Source organism: Rhyacophila brunnea, unplaced genomic scaffold (genome assembly GCF_057557595.1).
Source record: "Rhyacophila brunnea isolate RB1 unplaced genomic scaffold, BYU_Rbru_1.0 scaffold_137, whole genome shotgun sequence".
In the NCBI taxonomy this organism is placed as follows: Eukaryota; Metazoa; Arthropoda; class Insecta; order Trichoptera; family Rhyacophilidae; genus Rhyacophila; species Rhyacophila brunnea.
Window position 1 is genome coordinate 800,727 of NW_028232793.1, and position 5,385 is coordinate 806,111.

The window sequence follows — 5,385 nt, forward strand, 5'->3', positions numbered from 1 at the left end:
CATATAAGTAATAATAGCCGAAAACATTTTTTTTAATCAAGGGTTATATATTTCATCTGAAAGCAGATTTACAGTTAGGAAATAAAATATATTTTTTTCATATTCATATCATTAAAAAAAAATTCTGCTACTTTTTCATTAAATGACACATATTGAAAATTGTCAATGGAATTTTCATATGTTACTCGAACATTTTGATATTCATCTGATTACATTTTTAAGTTTAACTTGTTTTTAACGAAGTAAAAAATTAATTTATGCATTATTCTACTGGATTTTTCGATTTTTAAAAATTCATCATTAAAATGTTGCTATATTCGCTATATTTTGCTCCTTATTGTTTCATCGTTACAGTTTACCCAATCGAATACACCATTATTTGTATCAAAATTTTATTTGGATTGTCTCCCTTTTTCGAAGTTCATTAATTTTTTCTCTTCGTTTCTGCCTCTTAAATGCATTTAGCAGAAAATTCACTTTTATTTCAGGCAGAATTTGGTATTTCTGGTTTCACTATGATTTAATTGTTTTTTTTTGGATACTCTGTTTTCTGGGAGCTCTTCAAGTGAAATTAATTTTTTTAAATGATTTTGACGATTTCAATTATATTTTAGATAGTTGTACTGTATTTGTCTTGCAACATTATATAGATCCTCAAGGATTGTTTTACACTTTTATAGAATGCCATTTTCATCTTATAAAATTATTTATCTCCTATTTTCCACGTTCCTCGCCGTTTTATTGATAAAACGAATTATATTTTATAAAAATTTTCTTATTCACTAATTGTTTGTTGTGGTTGGATTTTTGTCGTTTTTTTATCAAGCTAAATATATTTAATTATTTGGAATTTGGTGTTAAATAAAAAACAATGTTGCTTTATAATCCTCTCAATTCATAAAACATATCGTTTTTTATGATATTGAGCACCTATATATGTTAAATCATCATCGATTGAATTTTTCTAATAAAAGAAAACCTTGAAAGTCGAAATATAATTAAAAATATTTCTTGCAATATGCTAGTGATGGTTCTTATAAATATAAAGGTATTTACAGATTTAAGATGGTCAAAAATAAATTATTACATAACATTTTTTCTCCATAATATATTATTATTATTCGTATCTTTGACTTTGTGTTTTAAGATTTATGAATTTATATTCTATACTAGCTATGTATCCAATTTTATTTATCTGTATTTATAGTCTTATTTACTAACGTTATTTTTTTATGATCAAGAATCCGAAATTCATTTTAGGCTCATTATGTATCACTTTTTTTTGGATATTTATTTTTGGGGTATTTTTCTTTTTATCGATTTTTTCTATTATGACGTGTTCAGCGTGTTGGGAATATTGCACAACTCCTTGATGCATCTTTTAACACCTTCCATTGATCTATCTTCATCAACTGCTCTTATTCTTTCAAATGAGATGAGTTCAAGTGTCTTGCGGAGTGTGAGAGCTTGCATGCATGCTTGTACTTTGTCCGGGATTTTTAACTCCTTATGATATTTTTTATGGTATTTCGTAACCACCCCATTCCAAGTCATCACATATGGTATTATTCTTGTTTTACATTTGTAAACTAAACCAAGTTATCTCGCCAAGATGTCATACTTCCTATATTTTAAATTCTTAACTTCGGTTAAGTTATCAAGGCTAGTTATACATATTTCAATCAGCGTAATCATATTTTCTTTTTTATCGTATAGAAAAATAACAGTTTCATTTTGTTTGATTAAAATATCTGTTTTAATTCGGGTATCAACTTTTATTTCTGCATTTTCGTTTTCGCAGATCTCTTGTACTGAGTAGTTCTGATCTTATTGGTTTTCTTGGAGTTGTATCGTCTTGATAGGAGGAAATGAAGACATCTTACGATTTATTGTGTCTTCGCGTGATATCATGCCCTATTATTTTTTTGCATCTTTTTGCAAGGTTATCAATTGTTTTCATGGGTTCTTTAAAATGTGTGCATTTAATCCTCTTACCGAAAAACACATTTCTGTCTTGAATAAAACAGAATTTTCCTTCTTCACTTGGTTTAATGTTGCCATCTTTTATCCATCTCGATGATCCAACAATATCAACCATATCATTATTCTTAGCTTCAAAAAGTTTTTGGTGTAATGGTTTTTCTTTTATTTTACACAATAGACTTTCTTGCTGCTTTTTCGCCAGTGTTTCGGAGTCGGTGATATTAGTATGATATTTATTTTTAAGATATTCTTACATTAATTAGAGATGTGTCTTGTTATCTTTTTCTACTTTTAGAATCGCGGCCCTCCTCGGTGAGCTGTTTTTACAGTTTTCAAGCAGATTTTTTTAGCTGGTACATCTTCTCAGCTTTAAATTCTATATTACATAGCCCACGTCCTAGTTCATTTCTCTTTATATATAATCTTTGTTTATTACTAGGCTGGAGGTGAATGGAAAATTCGTTTAAAATGACGCTTATCTTATCATCAAGTTTGATGTATTCTTCTGGTTCTAATTTTAATACGCCTATGTGATAATTTATGAGTGACGTTGCATGTTCATTAATGACTTTAAATAAATTCCCGGCATTAAGTTTAGTCTTACATAAATTTCTTATTCGATTAAATATTTGTTCTGCAATTATATCTATAGTTTCTTGCTTTAGCTCTGATTTGCTATTCTCAATTACCCCAAGATATTTGTAGGCTGCCGGGCCTTCTATAAATGTTGCTACATCTGCACATATTTCATGGTTAGTGGCTGACTTGTTTTTGTTTGTTTCAAGGCCTACTGCATTAAAGAAGATTAGTGTTTCGTCCGTCATGAGTTATAGTGTTTCTGGTGTTTTTGATATTAATTTGAGGTCATCTATGAAGAGTAGGTGATTTGTTGTATATGAGTTATCATCGTTCAGTATACTCACCCCTGGAAAGCGTTCATTTTATTATCTTCTCTGGGGATCAATACATAGAACGAATAAAAAAAGTTACAGACTGTCTCCCAGTAGTATTCCCTTATTTATTTTTAAATACATGATTTCTTCTCCATTCAACCTTAAAGATATACTTCACTTACTTGTTTTTTTTTATAAAAGACGTATTCCATGTTTGTATATACAAATTTATAATACATGCATGTAAGCAGTTATGTTCTATTGAGTCAAACGCTTTTTTTACATCAATACACGTCGTATATAGATTATTGTCTTGCTCTTTATTTATCGCAATATTAATAAGAGCTTGTTCTTTTGCTGCTTGAACGCGCCTTATTGTTCCTAACTGATTTTCTACAATTAATTCCTAAGTCTTAATTTCATACTAAATGATTTCATAAACGTTTTTGTCGTTAACTTCTATAAATTAGACATACATGTGATTGGTCTGAATTCATTTCCTATCTTGACATCTTCTTTTAGTATAAGATATGTGTACCTGTTTAAAACTTTTCTTCCTGATTTTTATTTTCCAAAAATTCCTCCGATATAATCTGATATATGAATTTATGCAGGCTCGTCATTTTTTTAATGAAGAAATTAAAGATTTCATCTGGTCCAGCAGCTTTCCAGTTTGACTGTGATTTTATTATATTATCAAATACAACCTTTATATTAAAGCTTTTTTTCCTGTTTTTGTATTGGTAAGAATGGGAATAGGTAATCGTTATAATTATTTTCGTTGTGATTTTCCGTACCTTTTTCCCACATTTTCATCTATAATTTTTTGATTTGTTTATTTGTCGCTTCAATTGTATAATTTTTGTTTTAATCAATTCCCTGTAAAAAAAGTCTTCTATTAAGCTCAAAGCAGTTATTTTCTCTGGTAAAGTCACATATTTTTTTGTACTGCTTCATCTTTTTCTTAAAGTTTCTGAGCTTTTCCGTATAAACATTAAACATTGTTTTCAAAGTATCATCTATGTCTAGGATCATGTTTCTTGATAGCATTAATTTCTTAATTTTTTTACTTCCTCTTCTTTAACTTCCCTGCGTTTATTTTTATAAAATTCTAGTACATCTCTTATTCTTTCCAAAAGCTCAATTTTTTCTAAAATATATTGATTGTCCCTTTTCGATTTTTTGTGAGGCGTTTGTAAGTCTGTTGTGCGGTTTGTAGCAATACTGCAACATCGGACATATTCTTGGGATTCTGGATGGATTTAATTGTCCCTATTATCATATTAATAGTTTCGAGAATATTAGGGTCAACTTTGTAGTATGGAATTTTTCTTGTCCTTTCAAATTCAACGATATTTGCCTTTTTTAAGCTTTCGTATATTTCATTGAATTCCCTTCTACACAAGTCGACTCTTCTATACACTTCAATTCCAAAATAGGATGAATCACTTAATTTTGCTCTTTTTGACTTTTTGGCATCAAATCTTTTGATAACCGACTTCCTTACATTTTTGTTTATTAATATTCCAATCGCTCTTCTTTTGAGTTCTTGTCGGGACAAATTACATTGGAATTTTCCGTTGTATTATTTTTGAAGTTTCTCCCATCCGAAGCGTGGCATACGATGGAAGCGTATTAGTATTGCCGCATAGGCATCTTGAACCCATTCATCCAAAGAAGATTCTGTTGACGTAAAGATCGATTCTAACGCCTGATGCCTTGTTTGTGTTTTAAAGGAGGTTTGCGCATGTTTCAATGCAAACACATCTTTTTACCCGGTTACAGCCGCAGTTTCGCATGATTTGTCTTTATAGTGCTCTGCTTCTTATTTTTCTGTTTCACCCATTTTTTTGGACTTTAAATGATATTTATGTTGTTTTTATAGTCATAATTTCAAATTCTGCTTATTTAAATCTTATTTTTTGGTGCCAAATACGCATATATGCATTAGTTCATTTGAATTTAACTTATATTTTTTTTACTTAAGTTAATACTACTTCGCTTCTTGAACTTGTATAATTTGAAATTGAATCGAAGATGACCGCAAGTATAATGATATAGAAAATAATAAAAAGGAAACAAACGTGCAAAACTATCTGTTTATCACGCATATGATGTTTTCTGGCTTTATTAAAGACACGTGACAAAAACGAATTTTTGTATTCTTCTCAACATTAAAACTTTAAGTTTTATAAAAATAGAATAGACCCTAAACCTAGATGCAGATACCATAGTAGCGTAAAATCTAGGTGTTATATGAAAAAAAATATTGCAGGTAATGATTTTTTCACTTTTCAGCAATCTCTAAGATGCTTAAAATGTAAGGTAAATTTTATTAAGGAACTTTTATTTTATTTGGAATAACCATATAAAGAAAGAGAATTTCAAATAACTAAATAAAAAAGCTTAAAGAAAATACTATTTGAATGAATATAGACAATAACACACTTTGACTTTGTGAAATAGTAAACATTGGTTAAATTTGTCATAAAACCCACGTATATTATAC